The 12,276-nt window shown below is 38.5% G+C and overlaps 1 protein-coding gene across 1 annotated transcript in view; it reads left to right on the forward strand.

Moving 5' to 3' along the window:
- The window catches only part of NR3C2 (nuclear receptor subfamily 3 group C member 2), a 346,713-nt gene that overhangs the window by 322,059 nt on the left and 12,378 nt on the right, over window positions 1-12,276 (forward strand). The window lies entirely within an intron of this gene.

Raw genomic sequence — 12,276 nt, forward strand, 5'->3', positions numbered from 1 at the left:
AAATCTGTAGCAAACTTTGCACACGGGGCTCCCCAAATAATGCAGCCTGTCCTGGGCATAATATTATCCATCTAAGATCATGTTGATTAGAAGAGATGCTGAGTATGAAGAGCACTTTGCAGCCTGCGGTGCACGGTGCACATGTGTCTTTGAAAGGAGGCAGCAGAGGTTATGAAAGGCAGAAAGCTTAAAGGAAGCAGGGTATGAGAACTGAGGGAAGTAAGAGACTTGTCGATACACTGGAAAGGAGCCTTAAACAGCTAGCCCAACATGACACAAAAAGAAATAGTGGACAGATTTCATAAGGGAGAGAGACATCGTGAAGCAATAGAAAGGGGGAATGTTATTATCATGTGCTGTTTTAGATGAGGGTGGATCATTTTAAATGACTGAGCTTGCAGGGACCCGGAAGATGCCAGTTGATCAATTTCGTTTACCAAGGTCATGGTTAAAGGACCTGGAAAGTGTATGTGGTTTCACACACAGTTGACTCTCATTATTTGCAGATTCTTTATTTACAAATTTTCCTACTGGTTAAAGTGTATCTGTAAACCCAAAATCCATACGGAACTTTTGCAGTCATTCACAGACATGCAACAAGTAGTAAAAATGTGCACGTTCCCAGCTAAGGTCAAACAAGGTGATATTCTGCCTTCTTGTTCCATCTCTCCTATAGCAAAGAAGTGCCCTTTTCATGATCTGTTTAGTGGCACAGGTTTTGCGTTGTTTTGGTGATTTTGATGTTTAAAATGGTCCCCAAATGTAGTGCTCATGCACTGTCTCATGTTCCCAAGCAGAAAGAAAGCTGTGATGTGCCTAATGGAGAAAATAATTGTTTTTAGTAAAACTCCATTCAGGCATGAGTTATAGTGCTGTTGGCCATGAGTTCAACGTTAAAGAATCAGCAATATACATTAAATAAGGCCTTTAAACAGAAACCCATAAAACAAGGTTGTGTATTGATTGTTGACAGTGTGACCAGCAGTTCATGGAAACCTAACCCTGTATTCTCCCTAGGAACAAGGGTTCAGGCTGTTCTCCATGACATAACAGAATGTAACTACCGTGAATAATGACAAATGGAAATGTATGTACCTACAGGGACTATAGACTCAAAGGGAAATGACTCCTGAAAAAACAGCCAGAAATGGAAGACAAGGGTGACAGTGGTTCTCCATTCAAATGACAAATTCTGGAGCCTTTAAGCTAGACAATGATGTTATAGGGATTCTTTGTAAACCCTTTCCTAAAGGCTCAGAGAATCTGGAGAGCATTTGGAAACTCAGCTCTAGCTACCAACCATATTGCTTGGTTCACTTTTTTTTTCTTTCACATTTCAATATTTCTGAAATCAGGAGACATCTTATACTTGATTTATATATTTTAACAACCCACCAAACCTGTTCTCCCATAAACTTACAGAATCCTTGGCATGCCTTCCAGTCCAGGGCCACAAGCTTTTTCTGTAAAGGGCCAGATGGTCAACACTGTAGGCTTTCTGGGCCCCACAATCTTGCTGCAACTGCCTGGCTCTGCCATTGTAGCAGAGAGCAGCCATAAATGAATAAGCCTGGTGGTGTTCAAGTAAAAATAGTAAAATTGCTATTTCTATCATTTCTGCATGTCACAGAATACTCTTCTTTTGATTATCCTTCAATCTTTTAAAAGTATAAAAAAACAGGGGCGCCTGGGTGGCTCAGTCGGTTAAGCGTCCGACTTCAGCTCAGGTCATGACCTCACAGTTCATGGGATCAAGCCCCCCGTCGGGCTCTGTGTTGACAGCTCGGAGCCTGCAGCCTGCTTCAGATTCTGTGTCTCCCTCTCTGTCACTCCCCCACTCATGCTATACCTCTCTCTCTCTCAAAAATAAACATTAAAAAAAATAAATAAAAATAAATAAAACTATGAAAAACCAAATGAAAAAACACATTAAAAAAAAAAAAAAAAAAAAACAGTTCTTAGGCCAGATTTGGCCTGCAGGCTACAGTTGGCTAACCCCTGATTTATTCGGTGGCATAATAGAAACAAGGGAATGAATGAGACCCCTTGGTCTCAAGTGTTCTTAGTTGGATCAAAAGAGGTTGCCCCTGCCCAGTGGGGGTCTGCCCCTTGTTCCTTAGTGTTCCTTTTCCTTCAGAAACTGAAGTAAGGATTTTAATGGATTTAACTCTTGAGTTAACCTGATATTAAAGTTGGTAACTTACCAATACGAGCTGGTTTAGATTTTTACGTGGCTTAGTACAGTGTATACTGGCAAAAGGATCCTAGGAAATACTGAAAACAAAATTAAGAAAAGTTCATACTTCTATATACAGTAACATGCCAATGCATTTCAAACACAGCCCTTTCCTCAGATTCCCTTTGTTCAGCAGTGTTCTAATTATCCCTTTATCTTTAAGCTCTCCTTTCTCTGTTTCCATTGTGTCATTTTTCTTTGTGTTTCTCACATGTACAATAGACCTTATGCACAAGAAGGCGGAGCTGTGATCCAGAATGAGGCTTGTAACACAAGGAAACTTAAACAGGGTGGAAATTAAATAAATTTGAGTCCAAAAAAATTGGAAGGAAATTGAACCCATCTTGCTTAGCATAGCATCCAAACAACATATTTTGAAGATACAGTATTCATCACTGACCAGAGATCAGTGACTCTACTGAATTCAATATAAAAATGATAAGACAAATTAAAAAGTAGCCTGAGATAACAGAGTTTCTAGAAAGGCCCTTGGTTTTTCATAAGATGTGGAGCAGCTCTACCCATCCCAGAAGCCAGCCTCTTTTCCTCTTGGGCACCTGGTCTGGCCCAAAATGCCCAAGCCTGCACCAGCCTGGGCTCTGGAACTATACCCTATGAGGCTATACAGGACAACCCTGCCTCCTTCACTTCTCCAGGCAGCCAGGCCTCTCTGGAAGCAGAGCTAGAGGTGCCCATCCTGGCCTGGAGCCCTGGCTTCAGCCACCCTTGCAGGGGGTCCCCTTACCTAGAATTTGCAGGCAGATCTCATGTGAGAGCAGCAGCCCCATGGAGCCTTGTCCCCTGCTTCAGGGACACACTTGAACCCAATGCATTAGATCTGTAGGACTGGCTTACTGGATGTGATTTTGTACCCTCCAATGCCTCCTCAATTCTCCCACCCTTTGGAAACCACCATTCTATTCTCTGTTTTTATGAGTTTGGCTTTTTTCTTTTTTTTTTTGGTAGTGTTTTTATTTGTAGTTCTCTGTTCCTTTTTTCTTCTTTTGCTCTTTTCCCTTATGATTGATGACTTTCTTTAGTTTTCAGCTTAAATTCCTTTCTCTTTATTTTTGTGTGTCTGTTACAGGTTTGTGGTTACCATGAGGTTCATATATATAGCAACTATATAGCAGTCTATGATGTTGATGGTTGGTTTAGTTTAAACACATTCTAAAATGTGTTCACTAAATTTTTACTAAGCACTAAATTTTTACTCCTCCCTTCCATGTTTTATGAACCAGATAATCATATTTGATATCCTTTTATTTTGTGAATTCCTTAACTGAATTTTTAGATGTAATTGATTTGCTACTTTTTTCTTTTAATCTTCATTCTAGCTTTATAAGTGATTGACCTACTACTTTTATTGTATGTTTGCTTTTACCAATGAAATTTTTTTGCCTTTCATAATTTTCTTTTACTTAGCAGCCTTTCCTTTTCTGCTTTAAGAAGTCCCTTTAACATCGGTTTAGTGGTGAAGAGCTCCTTTAACTTTTGTTTGTCTGGGAAACTCTCCTTTGTCTCTGAATGGTCATTTCTCCGGGTAGAGTATTTTTGGTCTTTTCCCTTCAGCCTTTCAACTGTATCATGCCACTCCCTTTTGACCTGCAGAGTTTCTGCTGAGAAAGCTTAGCTGATGGCCTTTATGGGGTTTCCCTGGTATGTAACATTCCTTCTTTAATTTTTGCCGTTTTAGTTATGTATCTCGGTGTGGACATCTTTGGGTTTATCTTGTTTGGTGCCTCTCTGTGCTTCCTAGACCTGAGCATCTGTTTCCTTCTCCAGATTAGGGAAGTTCTCAGCTGTTATTTCTTCAGATAAATTTTCTGCCCCTTTCTCTTTCTTCCTTCTGGGATCCCTATAATGCAAGTGTTAGTATTCTTGATATTGCCCCACAGGGCCCTTAAAATAGCCTCACCTTTATTTTTTTTTTTTTCCTGTTCAACTTGAGAACTCTCCATCACCCTGCCTTCCAGATGCTGATCTGCTCTTCCACATCCTCTAATTTGTTGAGGATTTTTCATTTACATTATTTTTCAACTCTAATTGTTGTTGTTGTTTACATTTTCTGTCTGTGTTGACGTTCTCGCAAAGCTCATCCTCTCTTTCCTCAAATCCGGCGAGCATCTTTATGACTATTACTTTGAACTGTTCACCAGGTAAGTTGTTTACCTCTGTTTCATTTACTTCTTTTTCTGAAGTTTTGTCTTACTCTTTTCTTTAATCTTTATTTATTTTTGAGAAAGAGAGAGACAGAGTGTGAGCAGGGGAGGGTCAGAGAGAGAGGGGGGAGGATCTGAAGCAGGGGAGGATCTGAAGCAGGCTCCAGGCTCTGAGCTGTCAGCACAGAGCCCAACACAGGGTTCGAACTCACAAACCATGAGATCATGACCTGAGCCGAAGTCAGATGTTTAACTGACTGAGCCACCCAGGTGCCCCATGTCTTATTCTTTAGTTCAGAGCATATTCCTCCATCTCCTCATTTCGTTTGACTTTCTGTTTATTAGGTGAAACCGCTACCTCTCCCAGTCTTGATGGAGTGACCTTATATAAGAACGTCCCCTATGTGGACTCTGTATGCCTGGCAGCTGAGGTTGGCTGGCTGGAGCTGGAGCTGGCACAGGCCGGAGGGTCCCAGGGTGTTCTGCACAGGGGGCACCCTGGAGGGATGGCTGGAGCTGAAGTGGGTGCTTCATGCCGGGCTGGCACTGGACACCTGGGGCTGAAGTGGCCACAGACCAGCAGGTCTCAGGCTGCTCCATACCAGGGTCACCCTGGTGGATGGCTTGAGCTGGGGCAGGCGTGGACCGGGGCATTTTGCATAGCAGGAACCCTGGCAGGATGCCAGAGCTGCCCTGGTGGGATGGCTGGAGCTGAACCAGATGTGGGCCATGCTGGGGCAGCCTTGATGGAATGGCTGGAGCTGGTGTGAGCTAGGGGCTCAGAGCTTGCTGAGGCAGCAGGCTGCTAGAGTACTGGGTCCCTGTTCCTGTCTGTGCTGTCAAGGTGGAGGGTGTAAACAATGGCTCTTGCCGGCACCATTGACCCCGGAGAGAGTTACAGCAATTCCCCCACCATATGGGAGACACTCAGGATTAGTACATGGGTTTCCTTCACTTACAGTCTACTTGCCTTTTAAACTGATGGTTTTGTTTGTTTTGTTTTGTTTTTTGCAGTGACTCGGGTCAGATGAATCTGTACGTGGCACATCTGTGATATCCCTTCCCTGCTGTAGGTTGCCACATTAGGGGTGGGGTTCCCATCATTACTGTGTCCCTCTCTCCTGCTGTTCTCTGTGTGGCACCTCAGTGCTTTATTGTGCAGAAGCTGTTCAGTCAGCCTTCAGTTCTTCCTTAGGAGGAATTCCTGTATATGTAGGTATAGATTTGGTGTGTCCATGAGAGGAGATGAATTCAGGATCTTCCTAAGTTGCCATCAAGTTCATCTTTTTTAGATTCTACATATATATATATATATATATATATATATATATATATATATATATATATATATATATATATTTGTCTTTCCCTATATGCCTTGTTTCACTTAGTATAATGGCCCTTATGGGCCATCCATGCTATTACCAATGGCAAGATTTCCTTCTTTCTCATGGCTGAATAATAATATCCCTTTGTGTGTATGTGTATATTTACCCCATCTTCTTTATCTATACATCTATTGTTGTTTCCATACCTTGGCTATTGTGAATAATGCTGCAGTGCACATGGGAGTGCAGAGATCTCTTCCATATCCTGTTTTCCTTTCCTTTGGATTATATATCCAAGAGTGGGGTTGCTGGATCACATGGTAGTTCTATTTTTAATGTTACGAGGCATCTCCATACTGTTTTCCATAGTGGCTGAACCACTTTGCATTCCCACCAACAGTGCACCAAGTGTTCCCTTTTCTCCACATCCTCACCAACACTTGGTATCTCTTGTCTTCTTGATGACAACCATTCTAACAAGTGTGAGAGGTATTATCTCATTGTGGTTTTGATTTGCATTCCTGATATTTAGTGATGCTGAGCATCTTTTCACATACTTGTTAACCATGTGGATGCCTTCTTTGGAAAATATCTGTTTAGTTCATCTGCCATGTTTTTGTGTATGTGGTTTTTTTGTTCATTTTTAGTTTTTATTTTTAATTGGATTGTTTTTTTGTTATTGAGATGGATGAGTTCTTTATATATTTTTGATAGTAACTCCTTCTCTGGTGTATGATTTTGCAAATATTTTTCTCCCATTCAACAGTTTGCCTTTTCTCTCTCTCTCTCTTTTTATTGTTTCCTTTGCTGTGCAGAAACTTTTTAGTTTTATGTAGTCCCACCTGTTGAACTCTGTTTTTGTTATTTGTGATTTTGGTGTCATATCTAAATTGCCAAGACCAATGTTAGGGAGCTTCTTTCCTATAATTTTTCCTAGGAGTTTTTTTTTTTTATGTTTATTAATTTATTTGAGAGAGAGAGAAAGCACAAGCAAGGGAGGAGCAGAGAGAGAGAAAGAGAGAGAGAATCCCAAGCAGGCTCTGTGCTGTCAGCACAGAGCCCGAGGCAGGGCTCCATCTCAGGAACAGTGAGATCATGACCTGTGCCAAAATCAGAGTCAGATGCTTAACCAATTGAGCCGCCTAGGTGCCCTTTTTTTCCTAGGAGTTTAATGGTATCAGGTTGTATGTTTAAGTCTTCAATCCATGTTTGTGTATGGTGTAAGATAGTGATCCAATTTTCTCAATACCATTTGTTATAGAGACCATCCTTTCCCTATTGAGTGTCCTTGGCTCCCTTATCAAATATTAGTAGACTATAAATGTAGGGGTTTACTTCTAGGCTCACTATTCCATTGCTCTATTTGCTATATTTATAATAGCCATATATTGAAATTACTGCATAGCTCTGTAGTATAATTTGAAATCAGGAAGTACAGTGCCTCCAGATTTCTTCTTCTTTCTCATGATAGGTTTAGCTATTCAGAGTCTTTTATGGTTTTGTATAAATTTTAGGATTTTGAAAAATTTCTATGAGAAATGCCATTAAATTTTTAATTGCAGTTGTGTTGAATCTGGAAATGTCTTTGAGTAGTAAGGACATTTTAATAACAAGTCTTCTGATCTATGAACACAGGATATCTTTGCACGTGTATCTTCGATTTCTTTTATCAAATTCTTGTAATTTTCATTGTATAGGTCTTTCATTTCCTTTGTTAAATTTAGTCATAATTTTATTGCTTGAATGCTACTGCAAATGGAATAGTTTTATTTCTTTTTCCAATGTTTTGTTGTTATTTTATAGAAATGCAACTCATTTCTATACATTGATTTTATCTCCTGCAAATTTACTGAATTCATTGATTCAGTTTGAGGTTGAGTCTTTAGGGTTTTCTATACATAAGGTCATATTATCTGCAAATAACAATTTTACTTCTTCCTCTCTGATTTGAGTGCCTTTTATTTCTTTGTCTTTCCTAATTGATATAGTTAGGACTTCCATTACTATGTTGAATAAAAGAGGACACCCTTGTCTTTTTCCTCATCATAAAGGAAAAGCTGTCAATTTTTCACAATTGAGTATGTTAGCTATGGGTTTGTCATATGTGGCTTTTATTATGTTAAGGCATGTCCCTTACAGAACCAATTTGTTGAGGGCTTTTATCATGAAAATATGTTTCATTTTTTCAAATGTTTATTCTACATCTATTTAAATGGTCATGATTTTTATATTTCATTCTATTAATGTAGTGTAACACATTTATTGATTTATGTATGTTGAACCATCCTTGCATTCCTAGAATAATTCCCACTTGGTCATGATGTGTGATCCTTTTATTTTATTTTTTATTTTAACTTGTTTTATTTTTTATTAATTTACATCCAAATTAGTTAGCATATAGTGCAACAATGATTTCAAGAGTAGATCCCTTAGTGCCCCTTACCCATTTAGCCTATCCCCCCTCCCACAACCCCTCCTGTAAACCTCAGTTTGTTCTCCATATTTATGAGTCTCTTCTGTTTTGTCCCCCTCCCTGCTTTTATATCATTTTTGTTTCCCTTCCCTTATGTTCATCTGTTTTGTCTTTTAAGGTCCTTGTATGAGTGAAGTCATATGATTTTTGTCTTTCTCTAATTTCACTTAGCATAGTACCCTCCAGTTCCATCCACATAGTTGCAAATGGCAAGATTTCATTCTATTTGATGCTGAGTAATACTCCATTTTATATATATATGCCACCTGTTCTTTATCCATTCATCCATCGATGGACATTTGGGCTCTTTCCATACTTTGGCTATTGTTGATAGTGCTTCTATAAACATGGGGGTGCATGTGCCCCTTCAAAACAGCATACCTGTATCCCTTGGATAAATGCCTAGTAGTGCAATTCCTGGGTCGTAGGGTAGTTCTATTTTTAGTTTTTTGAGGAACCTCCATACTGTTTTTCAGAGTGGCTGCACCAGCTTGCGTTCCCAGATGTGTGATCCTTTTAATGCATTGCTGAATTTGGCTTGCTTTTATTTTGTTGAGAATTTTTGTATCTGTATTCATCAGGGACATTAGTCTATAGTTCTCTTATAGTGTCCTTATCTGCCTTTGGTATCTGGGTAATTCTGCTCTCATAAAATGAGTTTAGAAGTGTTCCTTCTTCAATTTGGGAAGAGTTTGAGAAGAATTGACATCAGTTCTTCTTCAAATGTTTGGTAGAATTCACTCATGAAGACATTTGGTCCTGGAGTTTTCTGTGTTGGGAGCTTTTTAATCACTAATTAAATCACCTCATGTATTGTCAGTCTGTTCATATTTTCTCTTTATTCCCAATTCACTCTTGGCAGACTGTATGTTCCCAAGAATTTATCATTTATTCCAGATTATCCAATTTGCTAGCATTTAATTTGTTCATAGTAGTTTCTCATATCCTTTGTATTTCTGTAGTATCACTTGAAATGTCACTCTTCCATTTCTGATTTTATTTATTTGAATCCTATTTTTTTTTAGTGTAGCTAGAGTTTCTCAATTTTACTTTTTTTTGAAAACCGGCTCTTAGTTTCACTGATTTTTTTTTTCTATTATTCTTCTGGTCTCTGTTTCATTTATTTCCACTCTAATCTTTGTTATTAATTTCATTTGCTAACTTGGGGCTTAGTTCTTCTTTTTCTAGTTCCTTGAGATATAAAGTTAGGTTTTTTTCAGATCCCTTTAGTTTCTTAATATATGCATTTATAACTATAAACTTCCCTCTCAGAACTGCTTTTGCAGCATCCCATAGGTTTTGGAACATTGTGTTTCCATTTTCATTTGTTTTGAGATATTTTATTTCCTTTTGATTTCTTCTTTGACCCATTGGTTGTTCAAGAGTATTTAATTTTCACGTATTTGTAGCTTTTCACATATTTCAGCTTTCCTCTTGTTTTGATTTCTGGTTTCATACCGCTTTGGTCAGAAAGGATGACTTGGTATGATTTCAGTCATCTTAAATTCACAAGACTTGATTTGTGTTCTGTCATGTGGTCTATTCTGGAAAATGTGCCACGTGCACGTGAGAAGAATGTTGGATGGAATGTTCCACAAATCTTTGTCAGGTCCATTTGGCTTAATGTGTGGTTCAGGCCCAATGTAAATGTTGGGTTTCTGTCTAGATGATCTGTCTATTACTGAAAGTGGAGTATTGAAAGTCCCCCACTATTATTGTATTGTTGTCTGTTTCTTCCTTCAGATCTATTGCTTAATACAGTTAGGTGTTCCAATATTGTGTGTGTGTGTGTGTGTGTCTGATTGTTATATCTTCTTGATGAATTGACCCTTTTCTCGTTATATATTGACCTTTGTCTCTTGTTACCATTTTGGCTTAAAGTCTGTTTTGTCTAATGTAGGTATAGCTACCTTACTTTCTTTTGTTTTTTACTGGCATGGAATGTCTTTTTCTCTCTCTTCACTCAGAGCTATGTATGTCCTTAAAGCTGAAGCAAATCTCTTGTAGGCATCATATAGTCGAGTCATTTTTTATTCATCCAGCCACTCTGCCTTCTGATTGGTTAATTCAATCCATCTACATTTAAAATTATTGCTGTGTAAGATCTTATAATGCCATCTTACTGTTTTCTGATATTTTGTTTTTCCATTGTTTCCTTTCACTACCTTTGTAAATGCATAATTTTCTATGGCGGTATGCTCTGCTTCCCCCTTTTCTATCTTTAGTGCATCTACTCTAGGTTTTTGTTTTTGTTTTGTGGTTACCATGAGGCTTACATAAGACATCTCATAAATAAAACAGGCCATTTTAAACTGATAGCAATGTAACTTCAATTGTCTATAAACACTTCGCCCTTTACTCCCCCTTGTATATTTCTGGTATCGTTTACCTCTTTTTATGTTGTATATTTATTAAATTATAGTAGCTATAATTATTTTTAATACTTTTTTTCCTTTGACATTTATACTGCAGTTAAGTGGTTAACATACCACCCAAAGTCTGATTTTTTACCTTTACTAGTGTGGTGTATACTTTCGTGTATTTTCATGTTGCTGATTAGTGTCAGTTTATTTCAGCCTGAAGAACTTTCGGCATTTATTACAAAGCAGATTTAGTGCTAAAGGAACTCCTTCAGCTTTTGTTTGTCTAGGAAAGTCTCTGTTTCTCCTTCATATCTGAAGGATAACTTTGTCAGATATAGCATTGTTGGCTGGCAATTTCTTTTTCTTTCAATTCATATTCTTTGAATATGACCTTCCACTCTCACTTGACCTGTAGTGTTTCTATTGAGAAATCTGCTGACAGTTTAATGGTGGTTCCTTTGTAGGTTACAATATTTTTCCCCTCGATACTTTTAGCATTCTTTATTTCCAATTTTTTGATAGTTTCATTATAATGTGTCTTGCAGAAGGTGTTTTTGCATTGAGATAATTGGGTGATTTTCTATAGCTCTGTAAACTTGGATGTCCAGTTCCCTTGCACGTTTAGGAACTTCTCAGCTCTTACTTCTTTAATAGTATTTGAAAAATTTTTAATGTTTATATTTGAGAGAGAGAGACAAAACGTGAGCAGGGGAGGGGCAGAGAGAGAGGGAGACACAAAACTCAAAGCAGGCTTCAAGCTCTGAGCTGTCAGCACAGAGGCTGATGTGGGGCTCAGACTCATCCACTATGAGATCATGACCTGAGCCAAAGTTGGACGTTCAACCAACTAAGCTACCCAAGCATCCTATCAGCTCTTATTTCTTTAAATAAACTTTCTGTCCCCTTCTCTATTTTCTTTGTGTAATCCTGATTCTGTGTTCTTTTGATGAAACCCCATTAGATCATGTAGGCTTTCTTCACAGTTTTTCCTTCTTTTTTTTCTTTGTTCTCTTCTAACTTGGTTATTTCAAAATTTCTTTTCTCTAATTCACTTATTCTGTCTTCCATTTGCTCTACTCTGCCGCATTTGTCATTTCATTTATTGAATTCTTCAGCTCCAGAATTTCTGCTTGGTTCCCTTTATGATTTATAGCTCTTTGGTAATATCTCATCTTGAATGCGCATGCTTACGCGCGCGTGTGTGTGTGTGTGTGTGTGTGTGTGTGTGTGTGATTTCAACTGTCCTTAGAGTTTTTTTGGTACCTCATTGAGTTTCTTCAATACTGGTACTGAAATCTTTATCCAAAATCCTATGCCTCTGAGCTCTGTTATTTGAGAATTATTTTTTTTTGGTGATGACACATTTCCTTGATTTTTCATGTTCTTTGTAGTTTTGCATTGCTGCTTTCACATTTGAAGTAGCAGCCACCTCTTTAAATCTTTGCGTGTTGCCTTCACATTGGGTATTCAGCTCATTAGTGCTATTGCCATCTAGGGTTTTCTTGGCCTTTGTATGGGTACACCTGTTCCACTCTTCTTGCTCCCTCTTGTGGCAAAATTCTTAAGCTTTTACATCTTTGGTTCTTACAACTCACCAGGCTGGCTATTGGAAACCTTTGTTTTATTTTGCAGAAGACGGTGCTATAGCTCAAGTTTGTGGTTTCTCCCTAGTCCACAGACCCTGGCCTGTTTTTCAAGCACACTCCCAAGGAGC

The sequence above is a fragment of the Panthera leo genome, chromosome B1 (assembly GCF_018350215.1).
Source record: "Panthera leo isolate Ple1 chromosome B1, P.leo_Ple1_pat1.1, whole genome shotgun sequence".
Taxonomy (NCBI): Eukaryota; Metazoa; Chordata; class Mammalia; order Carnivora; family Felidae; genus Panthera; species Panthera leo.